The 15,990-nt window shown below is 49.0% G+C and overlaps 1 protein-coding gene across 5 annotated transcripts in view; it reads left to right on the top strand.

Moving 5' to 3' along the window:
- DAG1 (dystroglycan 1) overlaps nucleotides 1–15,990 on the top strand; it is a 50,149-nt gene that overhangs the window by 157 nt on the left and 34,002 nt on the right. The window contains exon 1 of one of the 5 annotated variants that reach the window (XM_079317012.1): nucleotides 10–492. The exons of 1 other annotated variant lie outside the window; for it this stretch is intronic. The gene's annotated coding sequence lies outside the window, so the exon portion shown is untranslated. Of the gene's footprint in view, nucleotides 1–9; nucleotides 493–1,944; nucleotides 2,071–2,817; nucleotides 2,950–5,801; nucleotides 5,950–15,990 lie in introns of those variants that run through there. 3 more of the 5 variants (XM_079317014.1, XM_079317013.1, XM_079317011.1) reach the window with 3 other exon arrangements.

Below are 15,990 nucleotides of genomic sequence, written 5' to 3'. Positions count from 1 at the left end.
TGAGAGAGGGGACAGGGGAACCGCGACCGGCCGGAGCGCGGCCGCGGTGGCACCTGCCGGGCCGCCCTGCCCTTGGCGGCGGGGAGCGGGGCTGGCGGCGCGGCCTGGGCAGAGGCGCGGCGGGCCCGGGCCTGGTGGAGAGCCGCCGGCGGGGTGGCTTTCCCGGCGCGGCGCCGCCTCAGCTCGGCGCGTCCTCCGCGGCCTGCGGGGCCGGCCCGCTGCCGCCTTTCGGCCGGGCCGCGCTTCCTCCGCGCCGCTTTCCCGCCGCCGCCCTCGGCCCTGGGTGGGTGCCGCGCCCGAGAGCTCTCGGCGGGGCCGGGCGGGAGGCGGAGCGGGCCCGGGGCTTCGGGCGGCTGTACCGGGTGAGCCTCGCGGCGTCCCTGGGAGCGGCCCAGGTGCTGCCGGTGGCGGCAGCCGGCTCTGGTTGTGACAAACCCGTGTGGGCGTCCCGGGCTCTCCCGGCTCACCGGGACCGGCGCCGTGGGAGCGCAGGTGGGTATGCAGGTAGCTGGCGGGTGTTCCTCAGGGACGGGTGGCCGTCCCAGGCAGGGTGGCCGGGCTGCCCCCCGGCTGTGCCCCTGTGGGGCTCCGTGGGCCCCGCCGCTTCCCGGGGCTGACCTTGGCTCCGGGCACTGGGAGCGTGACTAACAGCAGGGGCTGTTCCGGGAGCGACAGACCTACAGCCAAACTTTATCTTCAGTCCCCAGTGCAGGTGACTGAAGGCACGATAGTGGTTCTGCCGCCCAAAAAGGTGTAAATGCCGCATATATTCCTTGTGGCCTCCCTGGTTTCTTGGAAGCAACAGGCTGCAGAGTAGCTCACCCAAGTTTCCAGTGCCTATCAAGTCAACTTTTTGGATTTACTGAGTTTTGCCACAGGTTTGAAGTTGGCAGATATGTGTTTTTGGAGTGTAGCTAGGTGCTGCTGGTCAGGGGGGAAGGTGTGGGCAGGGGGATGTGGGACCTGGCTGTAGAGTTTGTGGTTACTCCCTGAAGTGGTTTATCTCCCTTAGTCCTGGAACTTTGGGCTCCTACAATTGGGAAAACACCACTGGTATTCACCTGTCCAAAATGAGACTTAAATTTTATTTTTGTTTAAAAAACAAGAATTTGCCTATTTTCTCTTAGCTCTTCCAGGCAGGAGCCTCTTTCTGCCACCCATTGCTGTTACATGGTGAACTACTAATGCATCTTGCTGTGCATGTACTGTTCTTAACAAAACTTGCTGTTTAACTTTCCCAATGGAATGCTGTCTCATCCCACCTTCAGCTTTACAGATTCCTTTCGTCACTTCTAATTCTTAGGTTTCTTCACACAGTGTCTGCTGCTATACTGAGCATCCTAAACCACTTATTCATTCTTCTCAATGCTTGTCATTGCACTCTTCTATCCTAAATATAGGGTAGTATGCCAACAGAAGGAGCTTGAGAGCGAGCTGAAGTGCTGGGAGCACCACTGTTTACTCAGAGGAGTAATCAGCAAAGCCTGGCTGATTCCAGGTCACACTGACTCCTTGCTGCAGGAGTTCAGGCTCACTTCTTTGGGGCCTGGCACAAGAGCTCCAGTAACTGGGAGATACTGCTGACAGCACCTGCTGGCTTAGACATACCCATTTCTTTAAGCATTGTGTAAATGGAGAAGTAAATTGTACTTAATTGTTGGCATCAGACCTGGGAAATCAGTAAGAATTATGGGGCTGATAGCAGTAAAGGTGTTGTGCTCTCACTGCGTATCATTAAGTTTTGTATGTAAGGGATTTATTGACCCCAAGCACTTGTCTGCTTTTAGAAATGCTGGTACTCGTTGGTAACTTATCCACTCTGTTTTCATCTCCCAGGAGAGCTGATCTTGGCTGCTCTCAGAAGCAAAGGAGGATGTGTGACAGGTAGAGTGGGACCCTTTGCCCGTTTCAGCTGCGAAGCTCCTGGTCAGAGCTGGCCCAACACTCTGGCCGTGACTTGTCTTCCACGGGCGGCTGCTCTGGAGGAATTCTGGCCTGCCTCTCTTGGGCAGAGCCGTGCCCTGACAGTGAGGGTAGTGTTGGAGGGAGCTCTGCTGCATCCTGGCTTGTGTAAGTGTGCCAGCAGACAGCCCTGAGAGGTGCTTTGGGGCTCTGCACTAAACACCAGTGGTCCTGCTGGGTTCTGAGGGAGAAGAGAACTGTGTGGTTGCAGCAGCTAGATCCTGGGGGAGTTTTCATACTTTAGTGTCTGCAGCCACAGGTGTGAGGTGCAGTGTGTTGTCAGAGAAGGTGTGATGGTTCTTCCCTGGTAGGAATGGTGTCTCCTTGCTTTTTCTATGTTCCTTGGAAAGATAATAAGACAAATTGGTCTGAAAAGATAGCAGGGTGCTGTGCCAGCCTGGGGAGGAACTCGAGCCGCCTTATTCTGTGGGTAACAGCTGTCTGAAAAGTTTTGGGGGGATGATTTTGGGTGGTTTGTGCCTTTACTCCTGTTAGCTGAGGAATAGTACTGAGGAGTTAAGTCTAGTGATGATTAATTTGAGTGAGAAAAATGCAAACGCTGAATTCTTCTTAGGCAAACAGGGGTCATGTAAATAAATGCCTCTGGCATTCTTTGTGGTGCTTGCAGACTGTCTACCAATTACTTCTGGTCTCTTGCTGAATCAGTAGGAGGCTGTTGCTCCTTGAGCTCCGAGTACTTTGGCGGTGATTTGGGTGAAATACAAATAAACAGTTGGATTGACCTAGTGTATCTGAGCTCTTGGTATGCTGAAAATGTTTGTTCTTAGGATGTTTGTGCAGTCTGTAGAGCTCTGTACCTTAAACCAAATTTGCAAAGGACTGTGACCGTGTTTAAGCTGTGAAAAATAAAATATCAACCTGAAGAACCCGTGCTTTTAGGGCTTGTTCTGTGAGATTGAATTTGAGCAAACTACTAAGGTGCTGCTGGATGGAAAGTTAATGTATTAACCTGTGTGAACACTCTAGGTAGGTGCACATCCTAGTCTCGTGCCTTATTCTGTGTATCTCCCTGTGCTTATCTGTTGACTGAAACTGTCTCTGGTTCAGCTTTTCTGGGATAAAATTTTAGCTTGCCAGCAAGAAAGATGGTTGTAAATGTTTGATGTTACCAGTATTTTTTGTCAGTGGGTTTTTCATGAGCATCTGAACTGATCTGCTGATGCAGCAGTGTCTGAAGGAGATGATCCCCCAGCCAGGCAGGCCCTCTCCCTGTGCAATGCCTGAGCTGATCACCTGGAGACCAGCAGAAAGCTCCCTGGCTCTTGTGCCTGGTGTGTGAGCTGTTCTGAGGGAGTGAGGAGGGGGAGACATGAGTTGAAGTGAGTGGCATGGCTTTGATTGGAGTTGGGTAGGCAGCAGGGACCTCCTGTTTTCCTGAATGCCATCTTCTGCTCAAGGTCACCTCAGTGCTGGTTTTTTGGAGTCTTGAGGCACCCTAGGAGATTCCCTGGAATCCCTGCCCATGGCAGCAGTCCAGCCTTCCATGTCTGGGGTCCTGTCCTTGGACAGTGTGGTGGGACCCGAGAGCCAGTGGGGGCTGCAGGGCTACCAAGTGTTCCCACATCTCCTTACTGTGGCCCTTTCATATTGCTGTGGAGAGCTCACAGTGGCTCCCACACCTCAACACAGATAGTGTTGAGCTTTGTGGCCCCTGGCTGTGTCACTGTCAGGCCATTCCAGCCCCAGTGACAACGTGCTTGTCCTAGGTTGAGGTAGCAGAGGGTTGTGTGGGAAGGCTGAGCTGGGTAAGCCTCATTGCTTTTGGAGCAGAGAGGTCAGACCCCAGACATGCCATGGTGGTGCCTGCATTCATCTTGCTCAGCTGACCTGTTTTGTCCTGGGTTAACTTTGCAGTTTAGTAACCTGGATTGTCCATGGAAGGAACTTGTAAATGCCTAACCAGGAGGAGTTTGTCAACAGCCCAGCACTGCAGGGGGAAAAGAAGTGAGGCCCAGCCTGGAGGAGGAGGTGGGCATGGTCCCTGTTGTGGGTTAGATCAGAGCAAGTGGTTACCTCAGCCACCCCCATGGTTTGGTGCTCTGAAAAGGGCCCTCTCTTCTCTGCTTTCAGCTGTGCCCCCTTGCCTCCTCCCAGGGGCAGCTGTGGCGCTGAGCTAATGGATTGGCCAGTTGGTTCTGCTGATTGGGTGTTGGTGGTTTTTTCAGATTGACCCTTGATTCACTTTGCAAGGGAAGGGTGTTGGACCATCCTTGGAGGCAGGAAGCCACTGCATCAGCAGAGCTCTCCCTTTGTAATGGTGCTCTTGGAATAACAGATATTTACTTTTTCAGAGTTGAGTTGTCTCCCCTGTTTCACTGTCCTGCAGGTATCCTGTAGGGATGGGGAGTAATTCTTAGTGGGATTCAAAGTACTGCCTGACTTTGACATGCAAGAGGGTGAGGCTTGGAAACAGCAATAAAATTTGTCCCAGCCCCACGGTGTTCAGCTTTGTTTTTCTTTAGAAAACCAGGCTCGCAGCCTCACCTGACCTGTAAAAATGTATCTGTGTGAAGTTTTCCGCTGGTGAGTTGTGTGCTCTTTTCTCATGTTGTGGTCTCACCACAGTGCTTTTGCAGTCACTGCTCCCCAAGTGAGGGCATGGTGTGTCTTTTCTGCTGTACTTTCTGAGAAGGGCTCGGTTCCTAGAGAGTTTACGTGGGCAGCTTCTAAAATGTTTTGTGTGCTGGTTTCTCTGACCATTCCAGCAAGCTGGCTCAGAAGCCCCTTCCTGCAGTACTTGATGGTGCAGATACTCCTTAGGGACCTGACAGGCAGCATTCCTGCCCTCCCTCCTCTGGGGTGAAGAAGTGGTTACAGTGAGGTTTCAGTTTGCTCTCACGTAGTTACAGGTCACATGAGTGTTGGATGTGTGTGCTGAATTCACACGGCCTTCTCTCTTTTTTTGATCTAGACTGTGCATTTTGACTTCAGAAAGCTTAACATTCTGTGAAGTATGTTCCTTAAGGGTGGGGATTAGCATTCAGTAATTTAGATGAGAATTTTCAGTAGCAGATACTGATCATTTGATATCAGTCCCAAGGGCTAGGGATTGATTTTTGGATGAGTTTGAGTGATAGTTTGAACCATCAGTTTTCCACTGAAGTGTTGAATCATGACAGGTGATGTGAAAGCCTTGTGCCACTGTCACATCCTCAGATTGCAGTGTGGGGACTGCATGCTGCTGGTCCTGATTGCCTCTTCCCTCTTGCCCCAGGTGGATTATCCCAGGCTCTTTGGGAAACACATCTCTTTCCAGAGCTTCCAGGATTTCCTTGTGTGTGTGGCTTCTTTGGGACTTTTCAATTTCAGCAGAGAGGGACCAATATCCCTGTCTGTAGTGCTCGGTTATTCAGCAGTCCAGGATGCTGTACAGATTCCACTTTAATCAGAATGAAAATAGTTGTGAGTTTTTCCAGTATGATTTTTGTGCCTCTCCCACAAACTTTTAGAAAAACTGCTTTAGAAAAAAGCAGCTCTTCAGTATTGATCTCTAGCTAGGAGTACCCTCTACAGCAAGAAGTTTCATCTGGTCTTCTCTAAGTGTTGCTGAAATGGAAGGTGTGACCTTTGTGTTGTGGCACTTGGGATTCCTGCAGGAAGGCTTTACACAGGTGTGGGCTTCTAGATGGGGAATGAGAGGCATATTTGAGGCTGTAGTGATTCCCTGTTCAGGTCCCTTAGGCTTTCTACTGAGGTCTTGACCTCTGTGGAGTGTAAGCTCTATGTGCCACAGGAGCCCATTCCTGCCTGACAGACCATGCATGGTGTTTCCCCACCCCAAAGGAAATATTTCTAGTGGAATTTTTATGATAGTGCCTGGGGGCCTACATTAAGGGGATAAAAGGTACTTATTCTAAAACCTCCTCTGAATTCAACTTCATAGGATCCTACCAGGAAGCTACACAGAATCAGTGTAGCTGTGTCTCTTTTTCTCTAAAAATCAGAATTCTGCCTCTACAGATACAGGTAAAGGCTGGCAGGAGACAAGGGTGGGACTATGCCAATTCCAAGGGATAATCTTCTAGTATTTTTCCTAAAAGTCAAAACCTCCTTCTCCTATGTTCTGAAATTCCTTGGCATCTTTCCTTTCTCTTAACATAGCAAAAGCTTTAAGATATGTGGGAAAGTATAATTGCAGTGGTACTGGCATCAACTGAACTTAATGGGCACAAACAACTAATATAATTGATTTGTTTCATTAATTCTCACTTTGAATTGTTTGTAAGCTTCTGTAGTGTGGTGTTTGTGCACAGAATAGCTGTTGTATGGGATGTGTAAGAGGTCCTGCAAGTTCTGCAGCATGGTCACAATGCAGATCTGCCCATCCTGCAAGGGATAGAGCATCAAGAGTAGGGCAGTCATTCTTATTTTAATGAGTGTCTGGGTCAGATCAGATGTTTTTTAGTCTGGGCATTAACATTGTTGTTGATGGCAGTAATACCTAGTGTTTGGACGGACATTGTCATGTTATCTAGTTAAAGGTCTGTATGTGTTTCCATGGTATCAGTTCACTTCTTCAGGGTGAGCTGTGTGGTCAAAATGTGAAACTTTGTGTTCTCCACCTGGGAGATTTCAGTGGTGTTTGTAAAGCCAGTGCTTTGTGTTTGTCTGTGTGCTTTGTGCTGGTAGCACTTTCAAGAAAGCGTTACCATATCTTAGAATAAGATTTTGTTTGAATAGCAAGGGTCAGCCTCTAGGGATTTAAGAAATTTGATCTGAGAATAACAATTGCTGAGATAAATAAAAATCTTCAGAAATGTCCAGAGAAAACTAAAGCAACCTGTTGTAACAGTACTGCATGCAAAGCCCATGAGCCCTTGGCACTAAACTGTAAGAAAAGTGTAGGAATAGGGCTTTACAGCCTCATGAAAACTTTGTAGTCAAAGCTAACATGAAAAAGGGCTTCACTTGCTACTGGCAGTGATGTAAAATTGTATATTGAGGAATTAAAGCTTGGAGAAGGCAGCAGTGCTCCCCTGTGCAGTAATGGTGATAAGCCAGGATAAAAGGTGTGTGCAATTCTGTGTGCTGAACATGGCAGAGGGAAGTACTCCGTGATTACCATGGCTAGTTTGGGCGTGAGAAGGTTTGCTTAAAGCCTCACTCAGAGGTGGATGAGCTCCTGCTCTTGGAAGCACTATCCCAGCCTGTGATGAGGTTCAGTCACCACCCTCCCCTCAAACCAGTGTCTCAGCACCGGTACCATTGCACTGCACACCCATTATTCCTGAAAACTGGAGTGCTGACCCTCCTCTTCCTTCTGTGCTGCTCCACCAAAGCTCCTCCAATCTTTAGGTCACTGGCTCAGGTGTGAGTGGTGCAAGTGCTGCTGGCCTCCCTCCTGCTTTCCCTGCTGAGGCCAGGTCCTGCCAGGACAGGTAGGGCTGTGCATCTCTGGCTGGCGCCTTGGTGGCTGGACGTGGCTGTGTGAGCTCAGCCTGGTCTGGCAGTCGGCTGTGCCTGGCCCAGGGGTATCCCAGGGGAGAGGGGTCGTGGTGCTGTCCTGCTGTCACAGGAAGAAGCTGTTTCCTGCAGACCTCTGCACTGCATCCTGGTGCTGTGTGCTTTGCTCCAGCGTGACCCAGCTCAGCAGCCTCCAGCCTTCTTCTCTTCCCTGAATGGCAGGCTCCTAAAGCCTCCCCTGGAGGTGCATAACTTTGTGCAGGGCACTTAATCCTGCTGACTCCAGGTAAGCCTCTTTGCACTTTTTATGGATTTCTTACAGTCTGTTCACATGCTGGTTCAAAACCTTTGCCTTGATATGATGCTTCAGGAGGTCCTTTGAGGCAGCTTCTCCCCTGCGCCACAAAGAAAGGCAGAGAATAGTGGAGGCAGTGAGATTTAGGGTTTGATTTTTTCTGAAGTTAAGATAAAGTCAAGATACTGCATATAGGGTCAGTTCTGAAGGTACACCTTGGCCACACATACCTGTGTTTTGTGATGAGTTGATCAGTTCACATCCTGCTGGAAAAGCAATCCACTACCAGCATGAGGGAGATCATGGAGAGCAAGGCTGGGTGCAGAGCTCTGCCCTGGGAGTGTCTTCTGGACTGGTGTAGTGTGTGGCTTGGTCACTCCAGCTGGGAGCCCGGGAAAGATTGCTTCACATGCTGAAGTCCTCATTTCTGGTCATATATGGGAATTAAGGCTGGCTAAGCTCACTCCCTAGGCAAGTGTTCAGGGCTGAGATTCTTCTTTAAGCAGTGACTAAGACGATGATTATTAGTGAATTCTGCACAGCTGACTCTGAGCCCTGTTTGGGACCAGCAGTAGTAGGCTGTGCCAACTGGAAAAGGTCAGCTAAAGCTTGGAGCTGCCTGGGCACACAGCAAGGTGTCTGCTTTGGAGCAAGGAAGAGCCACCCTCAGCTTCAGTAGATGAAGCAGATGGCTCAGCTCTGCAGCTTGAGCTCATCCAGGAGCAGGCACCTTTAATTTCCCAATATCAGTGTCTGCTCTGGTTCAAGGCAGGCACTGGCATGTACAGAAGCTTGAAAGCACATGGGTCTGCATCTCAAGGGAGTTATTCTGTTCCCATCTGGGAGTGAAGGAAGAGTCTTGATGGGAAGCTTGGTGATATAAATCTACTCATAAGGAGCTTGAGGATTAGCTGAAATGGCCAGTGTCCTCCTGCTTGGGCTTTGTGGCAGCAGCCATCTGAGCTGATTTGCAAAACACTTTCAAAGGCAAACAGTTGTTTGCCTGTTCACCTCCTCTCCTCAGTGGAGAGGCATTACCTGTATCAGCAGAGCTGAGAAGTTTTTTTTATTTATTTCAGGCCTGGTGGGGAGGAGTATAAATTTGAACTCTTCTGGGTGTAGCTAGTTAAAAGATCCTTCTGGAGCAGAAAAAAACTAAACATTGCAGCCCCCATCTAAGTGGTGATCCTGAACAGGAGCACAGCCCTTTGGGGAGAATGGTGCTACATCAGAAGCTGCTACTGCCAAGCATAGTGCTCCAGATTTTTATCTTCAGCTGCTCTCATGGACTCAACAGGTTACCAGTGTAGAGGCTGTTGGTGCAGGAAAAGAGGTTTTGCACTGGTGTGTCATTCCATTTGTGGCTGGCAGGCTTTAGAACAGTCCCTCACTTAGAAAAGTCACATGAGAAAAGCATTTAATGTATTTTTAGATGTCTTTTAAAGTGGCTCAGTGGCTGAAAAGAAACCTGCGTCAGGTCACTCGCCTGCTTTGCTGCAGTTTGCCCAGGAGTGCTGGAGCAGACTGTTAATGTGGAATAGATCCAGTCGGAGCCTTCTGCTGTAAGGGAATTGCTCTGCCTGCTACCAGGATGCAGCTGCCTGTGGGAGGTGACCATAGCTCTCTGTGTGTGCTGCTTGGATGCTGGTTAGGACAATAGTGGGAAATGAATGGGAGATGTCCAGCTGAACCCAGTTTAATTTCTCTTTATCTTTGGAATTGTCTGGGTTTTCCTTGGTGTCTTTGTGCAGTGCTCTTGCCCGGCACAATTTGTTGCAGGGTCCAGACTTGGTGTGCTTAGCTTCTCAGTTGGTTTGAGCAGCTGCTGCTGGCAGAAGAAGTTCTGCCTTTCTCTTGTGCTGGTGAAAAGAGAAGTGGTCCTGCAGACCCCACATCCAGCCCAGAAACTGAGCCAGATAGAAACTGGCCTCTTGTTGCATTCCTTTAATGTGTGTGAGTTCCCACATCCACTTCTCTGTGCACTGTAACTCTTCTACCAGCACAAAGGGAAGAGAGGAGTGGGATGGGAGAGGTGGAAATACTTCCTTGGTCAGTTACAATGATTAAAATGATGATGTGGCTGCCTGTGATGCTGCTGTGGGTCTTCAAGCAGGCTGGGGCTCATCTGGCCTGTGAGAAAGAGGCAGGGAAAAAGCTCAGCCATTCCCTTCTCTACAGATTTGGCAGGTCTTTACCAACATGGGAGGATGCATACAGCTTGCAGGCCCCATGTTGCATGATCCCTTGAGGTCTTTGTGGCCACTGAATAGGAGGAAGAGTTCACTGGTGTAGGAAGGAAGCATGATGCAGTGCATTGGAGGGTGGAAGTACAAGCTGACATCCTGGGGTGCACATGTGGGTGAGGTTATTGGTGTTTCAGATGTTTGGTGGCTGGGCTGTCATACCAGATACGAAGAACATTTTTCCAAGAGTCCTGCCCTTTCAGAATATGCTGAAAGAATGGGAAGCAATGGCAAGTGAGGAGAGTGGGAGACTTGAGAGAAGCCTCCTCTGAAAGCATCAGTATTTATGTACCAGCTAACACCAATATTCATGTAAGATAAGCTGTGATTTTTACCTTGAAGCATCTGGTGAGGTGACCATTCAGTGACAGTGTGTAGGCAGGTGGTACAAGAGGGCTGGAAAGCTTCAGCTCACTCTCCTTGTTCTGGGAAACAATTTTGACCATAAATGATGAAGTCTGTGTCTAACAAGAGGAGGAGGCAGCCAGACGATGTGAAACCTGGGAAAAGTGTGTGGTTTTCCTTGTTTACTTGCTAGAGTGCTTAATAATGGAAAGAAGTAACTGAGGGGAAACTATGTCTTTTCCATCTCTTGAAACCTTTGACTAAAGACAAGGTGCAAAAGTGACTTTGATCAAGAGGTGGAAACTTCAGGGACCTGTGATCAGGTCTCACTAGATTCTGGCCTTCAATATGATATGGGCATGGTTAAGAACATAATCTAAAGTACAAATGTTGAGCTTTTCAATGTGACCTGCTAAACAAAATCAGTATTTAGCAAGAAAATTCATTTTTCTTGTCCCTCTCACTTAAAATGAGTATGGCTGTGCTAAGAGCTCTTTGGAGATGCCTGTGCATCTCACCCAGAGCCCCAGATTGCTGCTTAATTTGTGCCTCCTCAATTTGAGTCCAATTTGAGTTCTGGTGATGAACTTTAACAGTGACCCTGGAGTGAGAGCAGGGTGGTGGGTGGTAGGGATGGCTGGTGAAGGTGTTCCCTGGAGGTCCCCCATAAGCAGTGCCTTGCCTTGTGTTGTCTGGGCTGGAGGCTGGTGTGTGCTCCTGGACTGAGGCACAGGGACAGCTGCATGTGCCCCTGCCAGGACTGCCTTGTAGGGAGATGTGCTGGCTGTTTTCTCAGAAGGCTCCTGGAGCTGGTGGCTCCTGCAAGCCTGGCCCTCAGGGCTGGGGACATGCACGCCTGGCCTTTTCCCTGGGTGCCTTTTAGTGCCTGTATAAATACCAGCAGGCTTCAGATGCACTGCAAATTCTGGTCCTTTTTTTAAGCCCAAGTCATAAATAGGTTGGAGCTCACTTGTGGGTCCGGCAGAGCTGTCATTAGAAATGATGTAATGATTAAACTCGGCATCGTGACGGCTTTCCTGCTGAGCTTCCCTCCCAGGTCTTGTTTTTCTGTTCTCTTCAGGAGCATCACAGGTGCCAGGTGAGATACATTTAGGCCCTGGAAAAAAAAGTTAATTTAGCAGAACTTGCTGTGAAGTGGCGTTTCTTATGATGAGCCAGACCAGCCACAGTCTGTCTCCCCCTTTTGATGCAGACACTGATGGTGCTCGCTCTGCTTCCCAGGGAGCCCGTCCCGGCTGCAGCACAGCTCTGCACTAGATTTTATAGTTACTGCTCTTTGGAATAAGTGTCATTTAAAAAGTATCCAGCCAAGAAAGAGCACAAGATGTAATTCCAGTGACGTTTGTGGATTTTTTTGTTTGGATTTTTTTCTCTCCAGAAGGACAGTGGTTTCTATTAAAGGGAATTGGCAGCACTGGCCTTTAGCCCTGGGCGGGAGATGAGCTTTGAGGGTTCATCCCCTCACTGCGGGGCCAGGGTAGTTTTCTGAACTCCTCAAACAGTGCAAAGCTCAAATCAAGCCATTCCTTGCACATCTGATATTTTTGTAGTTAACCTGTGAAGCTTTTGTGTACGAAGCAGAGGTCCTGGGAAGGTATGAGAAACAAGCTATTTTTACTCCATCACAAACAGGGTTTGGCGTGTTTATTTTAGACTCCAGAGCTGCTCAGGCCACTGTGGGGTTTTTTATAGTCTAGTGTTACTGTCAGATTAAAAAATCAACTTGAACTCTAGAAATTACAGGAAAATAGGGTGTCCCGGTGTTCTTGGCTCCAGTGAGGCTCTGAGGAAGCTGCAGGGAGGAGTTGCCTGTGTTGTGCAGAGTGCCAGTCTCGGGGTCTCCTGCATACCAGAGAAGTCTTTTCTGAGCCACCAGCTGTCCATGGACTACGTGCCCTTCTATTGCATCAACTGTCCTGCAGAGGAACAGTTCACTTGCTGGGTGTCCTAACTGCATCTGTAAAAAGTCCACAGCTGAATAACTCAAGGAGCTCTGGGGGTGAGAGCAGAGCTTGGCCATGAGGTGAGCAATACTGCAGCAGGTCATTTGTGCCTCCTGCTCCACAGAAGGTTTGAGTGGCCAGGTCACCAGAGTAGCTTGAATAATTTATTTTTTTTTGCTGCAGACAAGTTCACCAGGCAGCAGGAGGCGAAATTAATGAGACCAGCTCGTTTTCCTCCTGCCACCAGAATCTGAAAAGAGAAGGATTTAGGTCAGTCCAGCTCAAAGAGTGGGAGGATCCATGGAGGGCTCCATCCCTGTCCCTGCATGGCCAACTCTCTGCTCCTGCTGACGTGGTGTGGTTGAGGAATGCTCCTTTAATTGCAGGTGTGCTTTGCACAGGCACTTCCAACTTCTGAGCTCTTTTATCCCAGTTTGTTATTAGAAGTAATTAAAAGTGTGGCCGGTGGTGTGTTCACTCCATGGTGGTGTGTGCTGTGTTCAGTGGTGGGTCAGTGTTGTGCAAATGTGTAACACAAGCAGCCCAGATTGTCTCTGCCCACGCAGGCTTAACCTCTGCTGAGGTGCCTGCTCAGCAGCCAGCCCCACCTCTGGGCTGGGGGATCCTGCTGAGCCCTGGGCTGATCCAGCCCCTTTGGGTGCAGGCTGGAGCTGCAGCTGATCCAGGAGCCTGCAGTGTTTATTATGGAGCAACACTCCACCAAGAAGCCAGTTGAATTATTGACTGTAATTGTGCTTATAAGCAGCACTGGTACTAATTTCCAGTTAGAGCATTTTGCACACTTAGTATTCTAAAGCTCATAATTATTACTGCTAAATCTGACTAATGGCATTGCTTCTGAATGGCAGATCTGTCACCCTTCCCTCCCATGGCACTCTGTATTAGTGTGCAAGTCCACCCCACTTTGCCCTCCCATAGCAAGTCTTCTGTCCACAGATCAGATGCAGAGTCCAGCAGGTTGTCTGGGGCATTCCCTGGCATCTTGGGGGTTCAGTATGTTCTTTGAGGTCATGGCTGTCTGTAGGTGCCCCTGCTCCTGCAACAGGAAGGTTAACCCTCCTTTGTTCTCTGTCTTACACCTTCTTCATTTTTCTGTATTTTAGAACCCATCTCTTCCTTGCCCATGTCCTTCCTTTTCTCTGCCCACATTCCCAAGTAATAGCCCTGTATTACTTTCTGCTCATTGCTTTAAACTCTGCTGCATCCATACCCAAACCTGGTGTCTCTCAGCCTTATCTGACTCGGTGTCACCTTGGTGACCTCAGTGTCCACACCCCAAAACTCCCCTACAATTATGTGTTGTGTGTTGGCTACCCTACACCAGAGACAAAAATCCCTAATGCAAATCACAGCACTTCAGCCCTGATTCTTCTCCCCGTGTCCAATTAGGCAGTTTCTTAGGTGCAGTCTGCATACCAGTGCAGGAAATTAACATTTTTCACAGTTTTTAGGCTTACCCAGCATCCATACCCTGGAGCTGTTGGAACTTTTGCCATGGCTCCTTGCAGAGGTCCCAGCTAGCCATGGCCAGCAGTGCTCCATCAGGACCTCCTGCTTGCAGCTGTCCCTGAAGAATTTACAGCCTAAGCTGTAAGGATGGAAAAGGAGATAGAGGGGTCATGTAGCCCTGTTGTGCTGAGCAGTCATGGAGCTCCTCTAAGCTGATTTAGCTGATAGTGGTGAGGAACACTGGCAGGTACTTACCTGCCCCAGTTACCTGGCCTAGCAGGCATGTGTTCTCCCCAGCTCCCCACAGCACTGATGGAGATAACTGCAGTACCCTGGGGGTGTTTTCCCCCTCTCATTTTCAGGAGCCTGATTAGCAGGAGGGGTTTGTGGTGAGCACTGGGCTTTCAGCTTGGTTGTTATCTGTTCGGTTGACTTAAGTCTGGCTTTCAAAAATGGGTAAGGCTGCCAGGCTCAGAGTGTCTGGTCTGTTCTCCAAACAGAACACAAACTTGGCCACGACACTGTGTGTTTTAGACTAAGCAGGCCTGGATTTATTTGTCAATATTAATATTTGTGTTCTGTAAAGCACCAGTGGAAGTCTGTGCTCTGAAGGTTAAGCTGTGTTTTGTTGTTATCTGGTGCTCAAGGACCTGTATCTGCAGTGAGATGGGGAGCAGGATCTACCCTTAACCATACTCTGCTGTTTGCTATGCTTTGCACCTTCCAAAAGCACAACTGCTGTCTGGGTTTCTGCAAGAGGATTCAATATCCCTGTGAATGCAGTGTGTTTGTGTTGAAGTGCATGAGTTGAGGTCTGTGTGCAGACAGGATACCCAGGTTAGGACACAGGGTGATCCATTTTCCCTGCACATGCATCTTTAGAGGAACAGGGCCTTTGGGGAGCTTTGGCATGTCTGCAGTGTAGTTGGCTTGTTACGTGCAGTACTTGTGTCCTGGCAGCACTGCTCACTGCTCAAATGGAGCTCCCAGAAATTGCTGCCAGTGGAACGTACTGTGGCTTTTCAATGGCAAAAATACCTAGTTCTTTAGAGTTATTTTGCATACCGAGTTACTGGTGTATTTTGTTTTTTGCTTATTGGCCTGTAAAAATTGGGGGGGGGGGGGGGCAAGGTAGCTTTGTAAATAAATCTATTGTTGTTGGTTTGTGAATAAAGATGTTTTAATCCACAGGATTTGATGTATTGGTAGAGACCTGATATAAGACAGAGTAAAAGTGTTTGTAGAAAAGTACTTGAAAAAAACCTAAAAGTGACACCCTAAGTATCACAGCACAGTTTTAAAAATCAGCAGCAATTTTGCCTGGCAGCCTGCAGGTCTCAAATGTGAAGCATTGCACTGCACTTGACTAATATAATAAATTTTGAAACAAAGTGGTTTAAAATATTTATTTATAGAAAATATACTCAAGGGCTGGAATGCAACTACACTAACACTTAATATATTCCTGGAAGAGTTGTGTGGCTGGTCAGCGTTTGTTTTCCAAACTCTATTTTCAACTCTTCCAAACATTTCCATAGGTGCTTTGGACAGCTTTTCCCTGGCATGCTGCAGCCCAGGGCTGCTGCCAGCAGGTTGGGAGAGCCAGTGTGACAGAAGGGCTCTGTGCTGAGCCCCCACCATGGGAAACGTGCTGCTCTTTTCCCTACAGACCCAGAGCAGGATGCTGGGGGGGCTGTGATCTCCTTCCCCACCTGGCATGGGTCCCTTTCCCCAGGACAGGTGCAGCTGTGCGCTTAACCTTTGCTGCCAGAGGAATTCAGCCCTTCTGCCAAGTGCCTCATTCTCCCTTTCCTGGGATGATCCAGCCTGTCCCCTGCTAAATCAACCCTTCCCAGGGTCTTCAGTGACAGAGCCTTTCCTCCTGTGGCTCAGGGTGGCCACACACGCTTGTCCTTCTCGTGCACCCATGAACAATTTGCTTTATTTCTTTTGTTTGCTGCACTGGCTTCACCCTGTCTTTTCCCATCCTCCTGATTTCCTCAAAACTGGGAACACGTCAGTTGCATTTTTTCAAGAGAATATCCCTAAGGGCAACTCTTCAATAATCCTCTCGATGAAGAGGAAGCCAGAAGGGTTGGGGTTGGTGTCTCTAGCCACGTTATCACTCGCAGCTTGGGGAGCTGGCAGGAGCTGAGCTCGATGTGTGTGTTGCTCCTGCAGAATAAACAGCCTTGCGAGGACTTTGGCAAGCGGAGCCGGAGCCGGCTCTCCAAGGCCATGCTATAGTTTGTTTTCTGGGACAAAGACTACTTAGACATCTGGATTG

Source organism: Erithacus rubecula, assembly GCF_903797595.1.
Source record: "Erithacus rubecula genome assembly, chromosome: 13".
Taxonomy (NCBI): Eukaryota; Metazoa; Chordata; class Aves; order Passeriformes; family Muscicapidae; genus Erithacus; species Erithacus rubecula.
This window is presented reverse-complemented; position numbering and strand designations above follow the sequence as displayed.